This window comes from Lytechinus pictus, chromosome 15 (assembly GCF_037042905.1).
Source record: "Lytechinus pictus isolate F3 Inbred chromosome 15, Lp3.0, whole genome shotgun sequence".
NCBI lineage: Eukaryota > Metazoa > Echinodermata > Echinoidea > Temnopleuroida > Toxopneustidae > Lytechinus > Lytechinus pictus.
Window position 1 is genome coordinate 10,011,482 of NC_087259.1, and position 23,817 is coordinate 10,035,298.

The 23,817-nt window shown below is 37.4% G+C and overlaps 1 long non-coding RNA gene across 1 annotated transcript in view; it reads right to left on the reverse strand.

The window, feature by feature from the left end:
- The window catches only part of LOC135156891 (uncharacterized), a 65,239-nt gene extending 41,696 nt beyond the window's left edge, over positions 1–23,543 (reverse strand). The window contains exon 1 of the long non-coding RNA XR_010295935.1: positions 23,322–23,543. This is a non-coding gene — a long non-coding RNA (uncharacterized LOC135156891). The remainder of the gene's footprint in view (positions 1–23,321) is intronic.
- Between the last annotated feature and the right edge of the window lie 274 nt (positions 23,544–23,817).

A 23,817-nucleotide genomic window follows, 5' to 3' on the forward strand; every position in this document is an offset into this window, starting at 1 on the left:
TCTTTAGTATATCACAGCAAAATAACTCATCATTACCACTACCAAGAAGGAGAGCAAAGGGAGGAGTAGAGCTACATTCATCAGAACATCAAGCTCTTGGAAAGCAACAAAGATAGATTCTCAATCGCAAAGATTAGTCATTACAGATCTACGTTATGAGCCTTTAAACTCGCATTTAATTATCTGCAATGGATACTTTCCGTGTGATGTTGATGCCAATAGTATTTCTGAGTATCATCATATGCTCTCTACCATATCCCACATCGAAACAACCCATAAAGAGGCCCTGATTATACTTGGTGGAGATCTGAATGCTGATCTGACAAATGCATCGTGTAAGAAACCTACAAAGCGTATTCTAAAGGAATTTCTGATTAGTGAGAACATGATTAACTTATCATCTCTCCAAAATAAAAAGGAGCTATACACCTTCCAATCAGATGATGGTTTACGACAATCATACATTGATGACTTCATAATTCCTGCAAAACTCGAAAACTGCTTCTCTGACCTTCTTATTCAGCATGATGATCCTTTAAACACCTCTGACCACACACCGGTTAAAGTGACATTTTCACTACCACTTTTAGCCAATTATCAAGTATATCATGATATACCTGATCGCAAAGCTGAAGGATCTGGAAAGTCTATACTTCGTCCTAAGATATCTTGGCATCAGTGCAGTGCTGACCAGCTGCACCTTCTCTATACTCTTCCTATGGAACAAATATCAAAGAACCTTTTCTATAATCTTCCTGCAATGTGCTTGGATCCGACTCAAATCGACTTGCTGCTTGATCAACTTAGCGAAGAAATGTTGAAGGTATCACTAACTCTACCACACTCAAAGGGCCGTCAGAAAAGAAAAAGGAAAGGGAAAAGAGAGTGGACCAAAAAGGTAGAGGCATGTTATAAACAATCTCAATATTACTGGCGTCTCTGGAGGGCCAGCGGAAAACCAAAAGGCAAGGACCCTCTCTGGATCAAGCATGTATATACAAAACGTCTATTTAGAAGTAGCATCAGGCAAGCACGGCGGATGTATCACAATAATCTCCTTTCAGAAATTGAGGATGCTAAAGGTAGCAATGATAAACTCTTCTATAGGCTTGTCAAAAGCACTAAAGGATCTCGGTCCACTGATACACTGTCTTATAGGGGTACAACATATGAAGGAGAGGCAGTTTTAGATGGCTTCAGCTCACATTTCTCAGATCTTGCTAAACCGGATTACATGAGTGCCTCTTCTCCGCCTGAATTGGATGAAGCTATTCCCACTCGCCCGTTCCAGGAAAATTTGAATCAACCACTTCAACCCACTACTTCAAAAGATCTAGATGAAGCTATTAACTCTCTCAAGAAACAAAAAGCTGCAGGACCTGATAATATATCTCCTGAGCATCTTATATATCTTGGCCCAATAGCTCGGAAATTACTTCTCGCCCTCATCAATCGATGTATATCCCTAAAGTATATTCCTGAACCTTTGAAGTCCGGCCTTATAGTCCCAGTTCACAAAGGAAAGGGAAAAGATGTAAAAGATCCTTCTAACTACCGAGGCATAACAGTTTCTTCAACAATTGGTAAAGTTTTGGAAATGCTCATCAAATCTCAAAGTTCTAGAAATTCCACTCGCAATAAATGATGTCCCAGACCAGTTACAATTTGGATTCCAGAAAGGCAAATCTTGCCTCCTTACTGCATCTTCACTGGAATTAATAATCCAACTGAACTCTGCCAAGAAATGTACAACATACCTTGCTCTTCTCGACGCACAGAAAGCATTTGACATCGTTTGGCATAAAGGCCTATTTTCTAAGCTTCAAAACCTAGGCCTCCATGAATCCCTGTTATCTAAACTGGAAGAGTTCTACAACGGTAGTACCAGTAGAGTCATGTGGGAAGGAAAAGTCAGCTCTCCTTTTCAAATCCTTCAAGGTGTAAAACAGGGGAGTGTGCTCTCTCCCACCTTATATACAGTCTTCATCGATGGCCTGATCAAATCACTAAGGAACGCTTGTCTTGGATGCTCTATTAATGGTTGCTACATGGGAGTGATAGTACTAGCAGATGACGTTGCTCTAATCAGTACATGCCCCCGAGAACTCCAATCAATGCTGGACCTCACCTTCTCTTATTCCTGTGCTTGGAGATATAAAATTAATCCACAAAAAAGTGCCGTAGTAGTAATAAACAAAAAAGCATCAACCAGTGTAAGTTCAGTCGAGTGGAAAATGGGAGGAATGACAATCAAGGAAAGCAGAGAGCACCCACACCTTGGCATAGTAAAAAGCAATTGTAATATTGACCATACCAATAACATCATTTCAAAGGGATATAACACCTTCTTCTCTCTCACTGGAACTAAGCAAGGAACTCTACGCCTGCTGCCACCAATATGTACTCATCTTTGGAAAATGTTCTGCATACCAAGAATGCTATATGGGATTCAGATTATTCAACTTACCAACTACATGCTGTCCCGTTTGAACAAGGCTCAAACATTTCTTTTTAAAAGAGTGCTTGGTTTGCCAAAAAGTGCGGCGGACGAAATTGTTTATTTATTGCTCGATATCCTCCCAATGGATAAGCGAATCGACTATGAAATTCTTCTCTTACTTGGGCAATATGCAAGCCTTTCAGACGAGCGCACTGAGAGAAGAATCCTGTTGAATGGTATAGCATACAATACACCTTTGGTAAGACGCTGGATAAAAATCCTCAATAGTTATGAGCTTCCAAGTCTCACTAACATCCTTAGAGATCGCATTCCATATAAAGTATGGAAGAAGCTAGCACTGGGAAAAATTTATAAACAACACTATGCTGCCCTTGAAATTGCAATTGCTAAAAAATCTTCTCTAAGTCTATGGTCGGGCATGACCCAACGTGATAAAAAGAATTATTACCCAAAGCAAGTCTCCAGCCCTCTCCTGAGGGAAGCTATGTCCATCAGAGCTCAATTATCCTGCAGTACATACCCAACGAATAGAAGGTTATTCTCTCTGAATCAAAGTACCACAAAGTCCTGCAAGTTCTGCCACTCCGAACTGGAAAGTGTTGTACATTTTGTTGGAGAATGCCCTGCATTTAGCACACACAGGAAAACCCTTCTAAACTTAATAAAAGAAGACGAGGAACTGCAGTATTTTTCTGTGCATTTCAATGATCAAGAACCTCAACAATTTACCGCTTCCGTCCTGTTTCTTCCTGACGTCGAATCAGCAGATTCCTCCTTCCTCCAGAAACGACCTCAACCTACTTGTCTTAAATTTCTTGCATTTATAAGATTCACCTCTCTCGGTCTACCTTACTCTCACGTCCAAATATGTAACGCTAATATTAATGCAGTATTAAACTGCGGATCTCCGATACAGCGGAGGAAGGATGCAGAAGAAGAAGAAGATAGGCCACGTGGTAGAGAAAGAAATGCTTTATGACTTGGAGTGGGGCGAGTCGAGCCTGTTTCCATGGCAACGCTCGCTGTTTGAGCTCAAGAGATTTGCGTTGCACGGCTGTGAGACAGTTGTTTGCTTATTGGATTACCAAATTAGGTCATGACCTGATAGAGCGTGCCGTCAGGTATGAGTGTTAGCTGCCCTTTTTTGAAGACATGCTAAGCTGGTCTAATCTAGTGGCTAACTAACCCTCCTTTTCGTTATTTCATACATTTTCTGATGAAAACTGAAGCCCCCGCACCCTGAATGCCCAGATCTCTTAATTTTTCCGATGTACAATTGATTGAAAGTCTTTAAGATTTCTGAAGATGTAAAATTGGATTGCAATGGATTGCAAGTTTTTTGCAAATACCTATCTCTTGACCGATCGATCGAGAGAGATAAAAAATAAATAAAAGCCTAGCTAAGCTAGCTAAGCACTAGTAACACGAGCTGTTTATGTAAGTTCATGGGTGCCCTCGTGCACGTTTGTATTAGTTTACAAAGAATTGGAAGAAATACAAAAACAGAAGGAAATAATGTGGAGATATACAAGAAGAAAAAAATGACTGTATCATTATCCTGGTATTTATTTCAATTTTGATTACTTTATAGACGAGGTCCCATAGAATTGAATATTGTAATAATGATTGTTGAGAGTCGCCGTGTCGACCGACCTGGACTGAAAAACAACATTGCCGATCTTTGCTGGGCAGCCTGGGCTAGCTAGCGCGCGCTGAGCTGCGGCTCCAATCAGAGGAGTTAATTGCGTAATGCTTTCAATTTCGAGATCAGAGCGGACCCATTTCGTGGTACAAAGTCACCCCAAAAAACATTTTCTCTCCGGAATAAAAGGCGAATTTGCAAATTGTAAGTAAATTCACTCTAGGCTAGGTTAATAGTTGGCATATATTTTCCTGATTTGAGCCTGTATAGTGTCACCCATGGGTTCATATCATCTCCCGTGCGAAGGAATATCAGTCATATTCACGCGACACACACGACACATCCAAAATATACTGGGCTTTTGCCCACATAAAATATCACGCATAATCTGGTATTTCACATTCTGCTATGACACTTACCCAATCATTTAGATCCTTCCGTGACTTCTCCTTGAAGTTTCTTTTAAAAAATATGTATATTTTCTTGATCTTTAGTGAAGATTTCACGGAGATAAAAATTGGTTAGCGTGGATATCAATTTTCTCCTAAAGAGGGCGCGCGATTTATATTCATATCAAAGACACGACAAGGGAAAGACTAGGCACCTACACTATATTACACGCAAATCGACGAAAGGCATTACGCGAAGTCCATGAAGTGTCCAATCTTTTCATTGTATAGACTTTGGTATACCGTATTATTGACGTTCGTTAAAGCTTGTACTGCTGGTTTCGTTCCAGGCATGTGTATTTTTTTCAATTTTTTTATTAGTCATCGTTTTAAATTAATTGCAAAAAAGTGTTATCATCGCCAATAGTAATCTTGAATTATGTTTTTTAAGGTATTTCATTTATTGGTGCCCATAATTAGTAAATTAATCATAAGAATTGCGCATTCAAAGAATTTAGACACAGTTATAAATTACCGAGGAGCTGAATCAAGGTTGTGAAATTTATTAGCGCCACCAACGGGCTTCCTTGTATTTCCGTAGAAGAGACAAACGAAGTCACTTGCTATGCCGAGGTAAGCAAAATTTGCTGTTTTTATAATGAAATTATTTCCAAATCATATGTATAATTTTTTATGTATTGCTACGTACCGGAAAGAGCCCCGGTGCGTAGCGAGGAGTTTTGGGTAGCGAGGAGTTTTGGCAAATATTACTTCAGCAATGAAGCGATGTTTGACGACTACTTCGAAATCCAGGGTCAAACACGGTCCCTTGTACGAGGTTAGTATATATACTAACCTCGTATTAGTGTGAGTGGTCATTGGTGGTATAGTGTGGGGATTGCAGAAATAATATTTTTCATTTTTCAAAGATAAATTGACTTGCGGGTTGAAACCCGACGGGTCAGCGGGTCCCGCTTGCAAATTATTGGATTATACAGGACGGTACGGTTCGGGTTTTCACTTGCGGGTTACAACATTAGTAACAGTATGTCAGAATGTAGACCAAAAGCTTCAGTCTCTGTATTTTGGTTGTTCCGCTGAACTGCGTTGGCTCACTCACCAATACATAGACTATAGAGCTTGGAAGCCCGTACGTACAGACAACGTAATAGCAGTAACATTAAATCTAACATTCGGCGGAAACCCGATTTTCCGATCGTTTTTTTGTGCATAAAATGTCACATTATGAAAAAGAATTCACTTGCCTATTTACAAAAAAATGTTTAAAATTCAGAAATATCGTACCTTAGACCGCAGTTACCGCTAATTCCTTTCAAATGATGATCGAAACATCGTCATCTTCGATCCTTTTCGTTGGTCAACGTAAGTTGCCATCTTGGATGACGTTATCATCCTTACAGACGTATTTACCAGTCGCTATATATCGCGATTTGTGCCGCTGCTTTGCGCTTGTACATAGATGTGCGTGCGTTCGGAACATGTCGCTCGCATTGATTGGCCAAGATATCGAAAATTTAATCGGAAAGCCTTGATAAAAGCACAACTCATTGACGGCTGCGATATTTTCCTCTCCGGCAGAAAATTAAAAAATAAGGAATAACCCGGGGAATAACTCATCGGTAACGTATATTTTCGATATTTTATATATTTCACATCGTATCAATAGAAAGATTAAAGTCTAAAGAAAATAGTGGGCCTTCGTTCAAGATAATCTTATGTCATTTAGAATCTAAAAGAAATGAAAAATCTGGACAAAACCCACCCTCCGAATTGGCGAGCCAGATTACACATGCAGGCTCTCACTAACACACTACCGTCGGTGAATGGGGATTATAGTAAAATGTCAGAAATTGTTGAATAAATCCCCAGAAACGACGGTTATTCCTGTCTAGTCAGAATGCACCCATGGGCTCATATCATCTCGCGTGCGAAGGAATATCATTCATAATAACGCGACACACACGACACATCCATTTACTACTGGGCTTTCGCCCACATAAAACATCACACATAATTAGGGATTTCACATTCTGCTATGACACTTATCCAATCATTTAGATCCTTCCGTGACTTCTCCTAAGTTGAAGTTTCTTCTAAAAAATATGTATATTTTCTTGATCTTTAGTGAAGATTTCACGGAGATAAAATTTGGTCAGCGCCGATATCAATTTTCGTCTAAAGAGGGCGCGCAATTTATATTCATATCAAAGACACGACAAGGGAAAGACTAGGCACCTACACTATTTTACACGCAAATTGACGCAGGTCATTACGCAAAGTCCGTGAAGTGTCCAATCTTTTCATTGTAAAGACTTTGGTATACCGTATTATTGATGTTCGTTAAAGCCTGTACTGCTGGTTTCGTTCCAGGCACGTACATTTTTTTCAATTTTTCTTTATTAGTCATCGTTTTAAATTAATTGCAGAAAAGTGTTATCATCGCCAATAATAATCTTGAATTATGTTTTTGAAGGTATTTCATTTATTGGTGCCCATAATTAGTAAATTAATCATAAGAATTGCGCATTCAAAGAATTTAGACACAGTTATAAAATTACCGAGGAGCTGAATCAAGGTTGTGAAATTTATTAGCGCCACCAACGGGCCTCCTTGAATTTCCGTAGAAGAGACAAGCGAAGTTACTTTCCAGGCCGAGGTAAGCGAAATTTGCTCTTTTTGACCGATTTTTATATTCAAATTACATTTTTAATTTTTTAATGTATTGCTACTTACCGGAAAGAGCCCCGGTGAGTAGCGAGAAGGAGTTTCGGCAAATATTACTAGGGAGACCGCGCGGACGTCAATTGTATTCCGCCTTTTGTTACACGCCGCACGGACCTTCAACGAGCAGCTCACAAAAATACGACATGTCTCTCATTATTTTGCCATCACAAAACAAAATAGTCAATATATATCAAAATAAGCCAACAACATCATCATCAAGTATATTCTCAAGCTCATCAATGTCCAAATAGAAGAGATAGTGGTGTTTTATCATGCTTTTGAAGCAACGGAAATGACCCCTCACTCACCGGTTTGAACAACGGTTCGTCAGCGCGAGCGCTAACACACGCAAATTCGCGTAGGTCGCATTTCCCCTCAAAATGGTCAGAGATTTTGGAGCAAAATTCCACTTTGAAGCATTTTCGACACTTGATCCTCACATCGTATGATCATGATCTATATACCAAAAGAAAGGAAATAATTTGCTCTGTATACTCATATCGGTTTACAATTCACTCGCTTTCGCCAAAAAAAGATATAATGAGAAGTAACATTCCTTCTGCGATAGCGAGAGTACGATTAAAGTCTCTGTACGTAAACCGAGTCCAGTTTGCACTTTCGACGATGCTGAATCCGATTATGACATCATTTTTTCGCATATCCCTGAGGATCATGTGTCGGATTGCAATTCAAAATACCCTTACCATGCGAGTTTTTGAACAGCGAAAAAAGGGCGTGGTAAACCCGATGACGCCAGATTAAATACGCGCTTTCTTATGACGTCAAGCGGTCCCGCGCCTGTGGTCACGTGCCCAACCGGCGCGAGAATTCAAAGTTCATCGCGGGTGTCGCTGTGCGCAATGCTATGGAGTTTCAATGCAATTTTGTCTGGAATTTTGTCTACATGTACTTTGTGAATGATCGTGAGTGTATCGCTTACACACATGCACGTGGATGATTTGCATTTGCACAGTATGTAAACTTAGTGACTCATCACTGGTGTAATCATTAAACCGTGCATGTATTTTGATCTTTCCATTTATCATCCCCTGTTTTACATCAATTTTTGAATTATCTTTGGTCGATATATCAAAGTCTCGCGGCAGCAATCATATTCAACCAAAACAACAATGTAAGTGGAAGAAGACAGTCCAAATAATATTTCATCAAGATGCATCAAGGCCGGTGTGCTACCGAGACCTCAACATTTTTAAATATATTTTTTTAATGAATTTTCGAGCCGGCCAGACTTTGATATATTGACCAAAGATGATGCACCCAGAGAGAGAGAGGGGGGGGGGTTGAGAAGAGAAGAGAGGGAGCAGAATAAGAGATAAGTTAGATGTAAGGGGAGAGGTCGGAGTAGCAGTGTGATGAGAATTTATGTAAATTGGGTAGAGACCTCGGGGTAGAGACAAGTTCACGTTATGTAATTGAACAAAAGAGATCAAGCAAAAAAAAAATCAAACGTTGACCATGCTAAATTATATAGTCCTGGTCTCCTGGATGATGTCAATATTACTTCATTTGATATGGCAATGAAATGGCATTTCTGAAAAGTCAGAAGGCATGTACAATCTACCCCCCCCCCTCCACCAACCTGTACCTTCATCGGCACAAGAATTTAATTGATAGAATAATAATTTTGCTGTCCGTCTTCGTATATATCCCTCGAACTTCAAAGGATGATAAAAAAAGTCCAAGTCCAAATATTTTGCCCATTTCCTGGACTCATTTCAGTCATTATTTTTCTTAACTTTCACTTTGTATACAATTCATACTTACAGTAGAAAGGCTCTTATAATCCTATATAAAATGATTCCACTTATTCCATATGGAGAGTGTCCTTTTTTCAACCATGGTGTTGGAGGTATACCTCTCCATGATTCAACTCTGATCGTGATTCAGCTGTGCATGGACCTTTCGTTGGAATATCCGTTACCATGGTGACCGGCGGCCAAGATAACATGCAGGTGGTCATTGTTTACAAATATCTGGAGACTGAGAATGGAGATTAAATGCCGCGTCATTCCCAGGGGTCAATGTTCTGAACATGGAAACGATTGTGGTCGAGCCCCGTTCCCACGGTAGTTGCCATGACAGAGTAACTATAATCATATAAGTTCTTTGGATCCCAGTTTTCAAAGCCTTCACAAATCATAGGAAATTTATCAATTACAACTCGCTATCTACGACAAATATAATAATGACTGTGTTGGAATCAGTTACAACCAAAATGCTAAATAAAAAAGAGGGGTTGATTATATTTGAAGGGGTGAATCCAGGAATTACCAGAACGGGGGGGGGGGGGGGGGGTACGCTGTTTGAACGAAAAGAAGTTGGCTGCCACTGTGAAGTTGACAACTCGATAATTTTCTGACAATCAAGCAAAAAGAAATCAAAATGGAGTGGATGGAAACTTGTCGCCCCCCCCCCCCCCACCAGCCCTGATTAAAAGCATTTAAAAACAATTTTCAAGAAGAATCAACGGGATCACGAATAAGAAAGAGAATCACACATCAATTACATGCAGAATTAAATTCATAGAACAATAATTTTGCTGGCCGTCTTCGTATATATCCCTCGAACTTCGAAGGATGATTAAAAAAAAAAGCCGTCTCCAAGTCCAAATATTTTGCTCATTTCAGTCATTATTTTCCTTCATCTTAATGCTTACAGTAGAAATGCTCTTATATAATCCTATATGAACTGATTCCACTTATTCCAGATCGAGAGTGTCTTTTTTTTCAACCATGGAGGTCCCTCTCCATGTTTCAACTCTGATCGTGATTCAACTGTTAAACGTTACCCGACGCACGCGTCTGTAACGTTGGCGAAGAACAATAGGAAACAAGATGGCGGCGTAAACATCGGGCAAGTCTCTTCCGTCTTTACACAATATTTCTCTCATTTTTTTTATGAATTCTTGTTAAAAAATAACAACGAGAGCGTAGAAATGTCGGAAATTAAGTTTTATCCCATGTACATGATTTAGGGCTAGATCTTTTAGAAAGAAAGTAGAAATCTCGGGGGCGAAAGTTTCAGGTTTTTTGGTGGTACACGCAAAAGTATATGACGGAAGCCCTGGCTTCGTATGAGAGTGACCTTACGTTAGTAAATGATTTTCACTCTCTAGAAGCCGCCTGGCTACTCGTGACATGGCTTGACCTAAACGCACCCGTACGGTTATATCATAACCTTGTTCATTGAATGAGTGCCGTACGGGTGCGTAACTCGAACTTTTGACATAACTTTTGAAGACAGTCGGGGTCAAAGTAATACATATTCATGACCGTGCAGCGTAAAGATCATGGCGCGCCGACGTCATTAGCAACATTCGCGGAGACTCCTCCTTACGAGGGAGGCCTTCATTTCCTGAATTGGACGTGAACGCGTATCGTGGATGACCATATTTTGGGAGGTTTTTGAGCTATTAGTACACTCCTAGTACCAATGAGGTCCAAACATTAGCATGTATGGACCTCATAGGCGACAATGCGTTAAAAACAGGTTAGAACTTCTAACCGTACTGTTTCCTGCACCCAAGTATGATATTACTCCCAAAATATGAGTTTTGTCCTCGTTTGTTTATCATTTATTAAAAGATTGCCCATTAAATATATTCCTATTCCTAATTTGAATTTAATAAAATAAAGGGAAACTTACATTTGAGTCATTTTTCGATCTTTTTTTGGCAGTCAGTCCGGTAACCGTCGAGTGCGATCAAAGCGGTATGAAGCTGATTTTCAGATCACGTGATACGTGTGGTCATCACCTGATCAATCGACTATCCTTTTTTAAAGACCGCAACAATTATAAATTTTATTATAAAATATATATAGAATAAATTATTGCATAATATTATGTATATTTCTACAATTAAAAAATATTTTGTGATATAAATTTAATATTTGACGTAAAAATCGCTATTGAACAAAATATTTATTAAAAAATAAAAAATCAAACAAAATAAAAAAGCCTTGGACACAGTGCAAAAAACCTAACGATTTGGCCGCGTTGTTAACAACTATCGTAAGGGGCGCTTTATTTATAAAAAAAAAAAATGTACAGCTGTCTACCGCGACGTGGTTTGTCGCAAGATTTGGGACAAATCCGTGGGAATTCTGGAGAAAATACATCAAAAGAACTGGTGAGTACCGTTTAAACATTATCAAATTACTAAATAGATTATACATACCTTGTAGATTTAGTTTTTAAGGTGATATTAGTGCTTAGTTCTAAGCTAGGGAGGCCCAAACGCGCGTGAGCGGAGTCCCACTTTATTAACACGGGTAAGTATTGCGGTGTCGCCTAGAGTGCCCTACTAATTAATATTGGCAGAAAAATGTCAATTTCTCTTCAATTGTAACTTTGCAGTAAAATGGAATTACTTCAAGAAATTCGGCAGTTGGTATGAGTGAAATTTTCCCTATAAAATGATTACAGTCATATAGGTATGTGACAAAAAAAATGAAAATCATCAAATATGAATAAATTTGGTATCACTTGAAAGCTCTTAAAAAGACCTTTAAAATGATACCAAGAACTTTAGTTTTCATAAAGAAATTATAAAGTTATTCCAGTTTAAGTCGCACATATTCATCCAAATTTGTGGTCATTGTCTTAATGTAAAGTCAATGGAGTACAGAATCGATTTTTGTGACCATTTTGTGACCATTTTGAACCCAAGCCTTCAACAGGCTCTAACTTCTTTGTTTTTGAGCCCTATGAAGTAATTTAGGTATCAATGGAAAGGTGAGAGAATGCTTAATTGATGTGTATCAATTCATCTAGTAATTTTTCTTATTATGTGTAAAATAATTTCTTCTAATTAATCCTAATTAATTATGCAAATAACAGAAAATCACAATTACTTCCCTCTTTTTTTTGCCAAATGAAGGTGATTATGATAGATAATTCATATAATTTAGTTGGCATCAAAACAGCATCATGTAGATAATTTCCTAATGAATTTGTCTTAAGTATTGTTTTTGTAATTTCTAATGTATTTCTTTGTTTTTCTGATATAAATTACAAGCTCTTTTTCAACTTAGTATTGTAATTTTGTATGTGTTTGTACGGGGGTCCTTTTTTACATAAGAAAAAAATTATTTTGTACTTTGTATGACCAAATAAAAATATGTGTGTTTTTTCTGATGTATTTTATTGTTTCACCACTTCCTTATGTATTCTATTGTTTCAACAGTTTGTTAAAATATGTAGCTTTTGATTTGAGAGATAATGGACATGTGATTACATTTTTAGAAGGAATGAGCAGCTGAGTGTAAAATATGTATGTAGAATTGTATGCAATTTATTTCAAGTATCAAGAAGGACGAACATGAAGTTTTAATATATTGTATCAGTTGTCAATTTCTTAGATTTGTATACATACATTGTATTACAAAAGCCCTGTTTGAGCTCTCTTTTTAAAGAAAAATAAATTCAAATTATTAGTCGAATCCAAAAGAAAAGGAAAAGAGTGGTCTATTTCTTTCAAAACAAAGCAAAAAACAACCAGCAAAAATATATAACAAAGCTTTAAACAACAACAACAAAACAGACATCAAAGCTCCAAACAAGCACTGAAAACAAGAGAAACAAAAACTTGTACCAATCCCATCCCCATTTTCCAATTCAAAATACAACCCCCACCTGCATCCCTAAAAAAAGAAAAGTGAACAAAAAAATAAATAGTACAATTAATAATAAACATAAATACAGGACTCAGACCCATCTGGAAATGAAATATTCTTTCCTCTGAGTTTTCATGTATTTTCTTACAAGAATGAAAAAAATTACAACATAAAATAAACAACATCTAGTTCGTGCATTTAAAAAAAACAAATCAACATTTAAGATATTCTCCTTTCAAAAGCAAATCCAGTCTCCAAATAATGAAATATGAAAAAAATAAACAATACAATAATTTAAAAAAGAAACTTAAAAAAATATATTTAAAAAAAAAAAGAAACTAAAAAATAAACATAATTTTTGCATTTTAATTAAAAAGTCAACATTTATGATATTCTCCTTTCAAAAGCAAATCCAGTCTCAAAATAATGAAACATGATTGAAAAGTTTCAAAATGTTTTTTTTTTTCTACAAAAGAAAAAAAGAAACACTATAGATTTTGCATTTTAATTTAATAAGTCAAGTCAACATTAATATTCCACTCCCAAAAGAATCCAGTTTCCAAATGATAAAATATGATTCTATAACCTTAGGAGGAAAGAATGTTTTTGTGACAAAATGTATATATTTAAATCAATATCAGAATAACAATCTACGGTAATGACAGACATTTTCAGAAAAAGGCACAATATTATCAAGTGAACAATTTAGATCCAGTTCAATCCAGCATGAACGACTCACTATCGACCACTCCCGTCACCAAGCCCTCCGCATCGGGTACCGGTAGCTCGACTGCCGAAAGACCGTCGGGAGCCCACCGCATCGGGGAGCTCATCTGGCGAGAGACCGGTTGTGACAAGGGTAGCTCGCGCCTCTTATATCTGGACTGCTCCACACGAGAACATTTTTTTTATAGTTTTTTTTTCAATTTGAATACATTTTTAAAAGGTCAAGATACATAATTGGATTGTAGTTCTACTTACCATTAAAACATTTCGATCATTTGCGCATCCAAAAATTTGATGAACTTTCAAGCTCCGATATCCACACTTCACAGGCGAGTATCCACATTGAAACTTATATGTACAGAAAGAGCAAGTCTTCAACTGTCTGTATCGAGGCACGAGATTGCATCAACTATGTGCGCATGCGCATGAAACCCCATTTTCGATGAGCCGCCCAGACAGAGGCGATGCCACTTGCAGCAAAACCCGCGCGAAAACCGTGCAGCCAAAACCAGCGTTCGCGATGCGCCCGTATTCACACATACCTAAGTCATAGCACGTAAGTCAAACCTTATCCAAAGATAAAAATTAGGTCCGGTCTCCCTAAACAGGCTAAAGTAATATTACTTCAGCAATGAAGCGATGTTTGCCGACTACTTCGAAATAAAGGGTCAAACACGGTTCGGTGTACGAGGTTAGTATATATACACATGTATATACTAACCTCGGCCAAATTCGCTATTGTGCCCAAGCGCCATTAAAACTGCTCAGCCCAGTGAAAATTCTTATCGCTAGACGTGCGTAAGAGCATGTGCGACCGGTGTCACACATGACCGCACAATAACAAAGCTCAGTCAGCGGGATATCGGCGTTCAGTGAAGTGGCGTGTTAATGGGTATTTCAGCTGTGCGAGAGAGGGGCGGGGATTAGGGATGGGGGGGGGGTGAAGGGGCACTAAAATATATGAAATCGGTGGGTTTTCAATAAAATACTATGTGCATCGTATTTTCGTTTTCTTTTTGTGTTTTCTGTATGATACATGGTGGGTGGATTTATTCCTCATTCATTCATTCCATCCAATTTATTCATCATACTGTACATTTCATTTCATATCATATTACATAACACTGTTTTACTAACCTTATTTTTTCTGTCCTTGATGGGAATCGAACTCGAACCTTTTGATCTGCAGTCCAGCATCGTAGTCAGCACGCCACATGAGATGAGCTGACAGCCGAAACTGGTTTAGCGCTCACGGTCGTACGGAGGTTTCCCCGGCGGCAGTAATTAGCAGGCCAGGGAATCAACGATCCGTGATTTAATTAATTAGAAAATATATATATTTAAGGATCCAGGGGCTATAGATAATGGTACCAATAATTCCAAACAGGATTTTGTTATTTTTTTCACTTCGTTTATATTATCGCTATGTATTTTAACACGATGTGCGTTTACTATTGAGTATATTGAGTCACCTGAAATAACACCCGGAACTTTTCTCTGTTTAGGCAACAGGGGGCCTAAACATGGAACAAAAAACTCACGCAACTAGTTTGCACTTGATGTTCGTAGTCGGCGTGTAGGCCTAAAACTTTATTTTAACATATATATAGCTTCCTTTTTTTCATTCTAAACTCCCAAGTTATCCCCTCTACAGCAAACATCATGTCGCTATCGGTCCGCCAATATACGATCTTCTCGGATATTTTCAAATAAATGTGGCATTTTGGTAGGCACGGCAAAATTGAAAAAAAAAGTATGCACAAGAAATTGTAAATAATTTCATATACTCACTTTTGCGTTATCCTTCTTGGTTATATATAAATGCCCCGTTATATTGAATTTTAACCTCCTTCACTCCTTCCGCCAAAATATTCCAAGTCAACAAATTTCCTCATTTTTTTTTCGCCCGGCAAGCTCATCAATCATCTCTCTCATTAAACCTTTCTTTCTTCACTCTAATCCTCTCAAACAATCCTCACTCTAATCCTCTGCGAAAAGTTGCGCCCTCCATGTCAATCGTGCCCCACTGACATCAAGATGTGTCTTGCCGCATCTCGCACATAATGCATAAACTTTTATGCATGATTTTATATATTCATGAACTTTCACTTTATGCTGTATTTTTATGTTGTTTCTCAATTTTCCTCCTTCGCGTTATTGCTTTATTCCGTAATTGTTAAACTCTATATAGGGCATTTTATTATGTCCAACATTTTTGCGTATCTTTTCTACTCTTCCATCGTCACCCTATCATAAATGGATTTTGTCAATGTTAGCTTATTTTTATTTTCCTCAAGAAAGAGCAAGACGGACTATTAATGATACAGATGTATATTCCAAAGGTGATTAGCTACAAATACGGAATAAAGGAAAAACATATGTTAAAACGCAATTTGATTTTTTTGATGGGCAAATTGATTAAGGTGCTAGTATAGTGACAAACTTCACTAAATACGGGATAAAGCTTATAGAGAAAACGGAAAACTTGGTGAGCATAGGGACGAATCAACCGAGATTCTAATAATTACTATTGACCGGAGGGCGGGAAAAGTGGTGTTCTGGGTTTGAAATGTCTGTCTGGGCGGGGGGTAGAGCGAAGGAAAAGTATATAAGGCAACAAAAATGGGAGGCATATTCGGGTGAGAGTATAAAATCTTCAACAAAATACGTAAAAACCGATATAGTAAAGTTGAAATGCAATAATATATATATATTTTTTTTTTGGGGGGGGGGCATAATTATTTAGGTGCTAATAAAGAGTGACAATTAAGCTTCACCAAAACACGGAATAAAGTAATAAAGAAAAGTTGTGGGCATAAAGTACTAATGAATGATCGAGCCAAGATTCTTAATTCTCTATTGCTTTAGTCCGTATCAATTTGATGCAGTATAGAGTGACTGCATAAAAAATATACAGAATAAAGCAATACAGAAATGTTGGCATATTAAGGTGCTGGTATAAAGTGACAAACTTATCAAAATACGGAATAAAGCGATATAGAAAATTTTGAACACAATTTAATTTTCTGTGGGTATATTAAGGTGCTAGTATAGAGTGACAAACTTCATAAATATACGGAATAAAGCAATATAGAAAAGTCGGTGGGCATCTTAAGTTGCTAGTATACAGGCCCAAATTTCTTGAAATATGGAATAAAGCAAGAGAGAAATGTTCTCATTTAATTGATTCCTCAAAAATTGAATATGTTATTTTTATACAATTGTTTTACTAGTGATGATTCTGATTTTAATGTTATTGATATCGAATTTATTCACTATTTGTATATAGAACCTAAGTTACACTTTTATCTTTTTGTATATATTGTTATTTCATTTTAACAGGACCATGTTTAAAAACAGTGAATCTGAGCTTGTTATCCTGTATAAAGATATTTAAATAAATGAATAAATTTGTTATATTTGTTTATAGTCTTCATTCTTTATGGTGTATATCGCTTTTATTACGTGTCTCTGTGTCTTTTTTTTTCTTTTTTTCATCTGTTCATGATTTTATTTATTCATGAACTTTCACTTTATGCTGTATTTTTATGTTGTTTCTCAATTTTCCTCCTTCGCAATATTGCTTTATTCCGTAATTGTTAAACTCTATATGGGGCACTTTATTATGTCCAACATTTTTGCGTATCTTTTCTACTCTTCCATCGTCACCCTATCATAAATGGATTTTGTCAATGTTAGCTTATTTTTATTTTCCTCAAGAAAGAGCAAGACGAACTTTTAATGGTACAGATGTATATTTCAAAGGTGATTAGCTGCAAATATACGGAATAAAGGAAAAACACATGTTAAAACGCAATTTGATTTTTTTGATGGGCAAATTGATTAAGGTGTTAGTATAGTGACAAACTTCACTAAATACGGGATAAAGCTTATAAAGAAAACTTGGTGAGCATAGCGACGAATCAACCGAGATTCTAATAATTACTATTGACCGGAGGGCGGGAAAAGTGGTGTTCTGGGTTTGAAATGTCTGGCTGGGCGGGGGGTAGAGCGAAGGAAAAGTATATAAGGCAACAAAAATGGGAGGCATATTCGGGTGTTAGTATAAAATCTTCAACAAAATACGTAAAAACCGATATAGTAAAGTTGAAACGCAATAATATATATATATTTTTTTTTTTTGGGGGGGGCATAATTATTTAGGTGCTAATAAAGAGTGACAATTAAGCTTCACCAAAATACGGAATAAAGTAATAAAGAAAAGTTTGTGGGCATAAAGTACTAAGTGATGATCGAGCCAAGATTCTTAATTCTCTATTGCTTTAGTCCGTATTAATTTGATGCAGTATAGAGTGAGTGCATACAAAATATACAGAATAAAGCAATACAGAAATGTTGGCATATTAAGGTGCTGGTATAAAGTGACAAACTTATCAAAATACAGAATAAAGCGATATATAAAATTTTGAACACAATTTAATATTCTGTGGGTATATTAAGGTGCTAGTATAGAGTGACAAGCTTCATGAAAATACAGAATAAAGCAATATTGAAAAGTTGTTGGGCATATTAAGGTGATAGTATAGAGTGACAAGCTTCATGAAAATACGGAATAAAGCAATATTGAAGAGTTGTTGGGCATATTAAGGTGCTAGTATAGAGTGATGAACAAGCCAAGATTCTAATAATTTGTGTTGGCCCGGAGGGCGAGAAAAGGGGTTTTCTTTTGGGGGTATATAAGCAGCGGACAGGGGGATTGAAATGTCTGAGGGGGGATAGAGCGAAAATAGAAAAGTAGGAAAGCATATTTTAATCAAAATTCTTTTGGGCATATTAAGGTGCTAGTATAGAGTGACAAATTTCATGAAAATACGGAATAAAGCAATATATAAAAGTTGTTGGGCATATTAAGGTGCGGGTATAGAGTGACAAGCTTCATGAAAATACGAAATAAAGCAATATTGAAAAGTTGTTGGGCATATTAAGGTGCTAGTATAGAGTGATGAACAAGCCAAGATTCTAATAATTCGTGTTGGCCCAGAGGGCGAGAAAAGGGGTTTTCTTTTGGGGGTATATAAGCAGCGGACAGGGGGATTGAAATGTCTGAGGGGGGATAGAGCGAAAGAGAAAAGTAGGAAAAGCAAATTTTATTCAAAATTCTTTTGGGCATATTAAGGTGCTAGTATAGAGTGACAAGCTTCATGAAAATACGGAATAAAGCAATATTGAAGAGTTGTTGGGCATATTAAGGTGCTAGTATAGAGTGATGAACAAGCCAAGATTCTAATAATTCGTGTTGGCCCGGAGGGCGAGAAAAGGGGTTTTCTTTTGGGGGTATATAAGCAGCGGACAGGGGGATTGAAATGTCTGAGGGGGGATAGAGCGAAAGAGAAAAGTAGGAAAAGCAAATTTTATTCAAAATTCTTTTGGGCATATTAAGGTGCTAGTAAAGAGTGACAAGCTTCATGAAAATACGGAATAAAGCAATATTGAAAGGTTGTTGGGCATATTAAGGTGCTAGTATAGAGTGATGAACAAGCCAAGATTCTAATAATTCGTGTTGGCCCGGAGGGCGAGAAAAGGGGTTTTCTTTTGGGGGTATATAAGCAGCGGACAGGGGGATTGAAATGTCTGAGGGGGGATAGAGCGAAAGAGAAAAGTAGGAAAAGCAAATTTTATTCAAAATTCTTTTGGGCATATTAAGGTGCTAGTATAGAGTGACAAGCTTCATGAAAATACGGAATAAAGCAATATTGAAAAGTTGTTGGGCATATTAAGGTGCTAGTATAGAGTGATGAACAAGCCAAGATTCTAATAATTCGTGTTGGCCCGGAGGGCGAGAAAAGGGGTTTTCTTTTGGGGGTATATAAGCAGCGGACAGGGGGATTGAAATGTCTGAGGGGGGATAGAGCGAAAAGAGAAAAGTAGGAAAAGCAAATTTTATTCAAAATTCTTTCGGGCATATTAAGGTGCTAGTATAGAGTGACAAGCTTCATGAAAATACGGAATAAAGCAATATTGAATAGTTGTTGGGCATATTAAGGTGCTAGTATAGAGTGATGAACAAGCCAAGATTCTCATAATTCGTGTTGGCCCGGAGGGCGAGAAAAGGGGTTTTCTTTTGGGGGTATATAAGCAGCGGACAGGGGGATTGAAATGTCTGAGGGGGGATAGAGCGAAAAGAGAAAAGTAGGAAAAGCAAATTTTATTCAAAATTCTTTCGGGCATATTAAGGTGCTAGTATAGAGTGACAAGCTTCATGAAAATACGGAATAAAGCAATATTGAAAAGTTGTTGGGCATATTAAGGTGCTAGTATAGAGTGATGAACAAGCCAAGATTCTCATAATTCGTGTTGGCCCGGAGGGCGAGAAAAGGGGTTTTCTTTTGGGGGTATATAAGCAGCGGACAGGGGGATTGAAATGTCTGAGGGGGGATAGAGCGAAAAGAGAAAAGTAGGAAAGGCATATTTTATTCAAAATTCTTTTGGGCATATTAAGGTGCTAGTATAGAGTGACAAGCTTCATGAAAATACGGAATAAAGCAATATTGAAAAGTTGTTGGGCATATTAAGGTGCTAGTATAGAGTGATGAACAAGCCAAGATTCTAATAATTCGTGTTGGCCCGGAGGGCGAGAAAAGGGGTTTTCTTTTGGGGGTATATAAGCAGCGGACAGGGGGATTGAAATGTCTGAGGGGGGATAGAGCGAAAAGAGAAAAGTAGGAAAAGCAAATTTTATTCAAAATTCTTTTGGGCATATTAAGGTGCTAGTATAGAGTGACAAGCTTCATGAAAATACGGAATAAAGCAATATATAAAAGTTGTTGGGCATATTAAGGTGCTAGTATAGAGTGACAAATTTCCTGAAAATACGGAATAAAGCAATATTGAAAAGTTGTTGGGCATATTAAGGTGCTAGTATAGAGTGATGAACAAGCCAAGATTCTAATAATTCGTGTTGGCCCGGAGGGCGAGAAAAGGGGTTTTCTTTTGGGGGTATATAAGCAGCGGACAGGGGGATTGAAATGTCTGAGGGGGGATAGAGCGAAAAGAGAAAAGTAGGAAAGGCATATTTTATTCAAAATTCTTTTGGGCATATTAAGGTGCTAGTATAGAGTGACAAATTTCATGAAAATACGGAATAAAGCAATATATAAAAATTGTTGGGCATATTAAGGTGCTAGTATAGAGTGACAAATTTCCTGAAAATACGGATTTAAGCAATATAGAAAAGTTGTTGAAGTTCATGAAATACGCAATAAAAACGATCGAATGTCGACCTTTAGAAATAGCACCGAAATACTTCACATCCCCGATCCCCTAAAAAAAAAAAAAACATGTTGAGGTTCGATCCACTAACGCTTAGATGCCTACGTATTATGCACTGCGCCGCGCTCACCTATTCACTCGTCGTAGTGAAATTAAGATTTATATATACCGCGTAAAGCTTTACCAACAAAAAAAAATCCGGGACGGGCGCAAAACGCACACATATGAACACACGGGTACAGTGCTTCGCGAAGCGAAGCACTGTGTGTGTTCATATGTGTGCGTTTTGCGCCCGTCCCGGATTTTTTACTTAGATGAGCGGTATTAATGGCGGCTGGGCATAACCACTCGTCATCCCCGACCATTTGCCAAACAGCAAAAGGTAGGGGATGGGACTAGAGGTATGTGAGGCGTACTCATAGACAAAATTTGTGATAAAAATGTAAAAGTAAGAGAGTTTGACTTACCAGTCTTTCCCCCCGAACCAAACGTTGATCTTCCTTCCGTTGTTGCTGGAATTTATCTTGGACTCAACTATATCTTGTCAATTATTCGAGGACTCTTCGGTAAATCGTCAGAATGTATGATGAAATTTGTCATGATCCTCAGCAGCGCATAGACTTCTACGTAGAGGATGTAACGCGCCCTCTTGTGCTCAATTAAAGAAAGCTAACGGAAGCGACCACACCACTGTCCTCTACAAAGCTGTATAAAAATGCTTCTCACCACAGATACCTGTTTCCGGTGATGCTTCTATTTCGGAAATCCAAGATCCAGCGATAGTAGTCTCTTTCTCCCCTGACACACAATATTTTATTTTTATTATTTTATACATCAGAATAATTTTAGCGCCATCAGCTTAGTTTATTCTATAATGAACTGTATCTTGTCGTATGCTGAAAGGAAATATGATGCCTTTTTTTTGGGGGGGGGGGGTTATTGCTTCTTTTCTCGATCCCCGATGCCTCTCTTTTATTGAGTACTATCATTGTAAGGGTTAATTATTAATATTATTATTTTGGTTTTCTATCATTTTTCATATTATTATGGAATATTCATCATCATATCACTTTTGTAAGCCAACATTTTGTACCATCCTGAAATTAATATGGGTAAAGGCTGAAATGTGAAAAGAATGGAAGGGGCAAGAAACTCAAGACAAAGTGATAAAACAGAACATAATTACGTTCCAATTCTTTTTAATGAGTTTCTTTTATTTATCCAGGATGGGGAGCACATCAGGCTCGTGCCCACCCCCTCGAAAGCCATAGAACACATTTATTTTGCATCCATTTTGTTTGATAATTTGTACTGTTAATTTCATTTGATTGTAATCCTTTATGTTTGGATTTGAAATCAATTAAATTAACTTGAAACTTTCCCGCCCTCCCCTTGAAAATTGTGATCTACCCCTAAATAGGCCTTTGTGGTAAGTGATTTTTTATTTTATTTATTTCTTAATGAAAATCCTTTAGGTTAGGATTTTAAATCAATGAAAACAAACTTGAAACTTCATACTGTATAGCGAGGAGCTGTTATCATAATAAATAAATAACTAAATCAAATAAATCAAAATCAAATCATAATTGTGAAATTATTCGTTACCGTAAATCTCCTTCACGGGGGGGGGGGAGCTTGTTATTTTTTTCTGTAAAAGAAACCACCCCCTCCCCCTTTGGAAAATCCTGGATTCTCCCCTGATTAGACCCACAGTAAAGTTTGTTATTCTGAATTTCTGTTACATAATAATTTGGAAATTAATGCCTAACTTTGTGAAAAGTATTTCTATCGTCAGGTTCATTAATTAGAAAAGAATAAGGGGCTTTTTCATCAAGAGTCCCATAACAGAAAATTAACAAAATCGAAACAACTGAATTTCTCCTTAATTTTTTTTTATTTCATACAAAAATGTCTTATTTCATTCCACTTTCACAACTACTAGTATCACTTTTGACTTTGTATAAACATGAAACAAAATTGCAAATTTGTCTTGATTGAGGCTATCAAGACTTCCTTACCAGAATTCATTACAAGCAAAGTTTCGTCGAAACATCAATGGTCAGTGGTCCAAACGGGTTGATGAGCCTCTATGGTTTCGTGAGTTCTTTTTTCTTTTTCGATTTGTCACTGTCGAACACAATAGACGTAATGGAGGCAGTTGGATGAGGTTCACGTTGAGAAATCGGTGAGTTTTTATTCATTTTTTATATCATATTTATTAATTTAAAGTCATATCTGTCAAAATAACAGTTAACATCAACGGATCAGTTCAAGTATGAACTGATTCGCGATGCTTTGGGCAACAGATGGGGGGAAAATGACCAATGTATATTTTAACAATAGAGAGGTATACAGCCGAGAACGAGGTTATATTATAACCTCGTTCGTAGGATGAGTGGGCATAACCTCGTACTAGTGTGAGTGGTCAGAATGGTAATTCACACCAACAACAGTGATACTGAAATAATGTAGAAAACAGTACACAGACTTACATATGTGGGACACATGCAGGAATTACTCTCAGAAAGCTGGCGAAATCCAGGCCAAATCACAGTTTGCAGATACATAATAGACTTCAGGGAGAAGAATAATAACTGTTCTACGAAAATATGTAACTTTTTACCGCTGCCACCATGTTTCAAGTTATATTATGAGTCAGAAACAAACAGAATTACACAGCTTCTGTATGGTCGAGAGAGTAACATTTAATAAGTACTAAACGTTTGTAGCGCCCTCTTTTGGCAGGATCATTGCATGCTCCTCAAATCTCATAGACATGCAGATATTGTAACACTATAGGGTCCCTTAATCATTTTGATTAAAAATTACTTTTGATTTATTTTGTGTGGTCCCACTGCCTAGCACCTGGAAATATGCTAACCCTCTGAAGACTTGAACAAATTTTATGTAATAGAATTTGATGTGTATGATACTAGCATAGAACCCAAGAATTCTATTGATTTTGAGGTCAGAAGGTCAAAGGTGAAG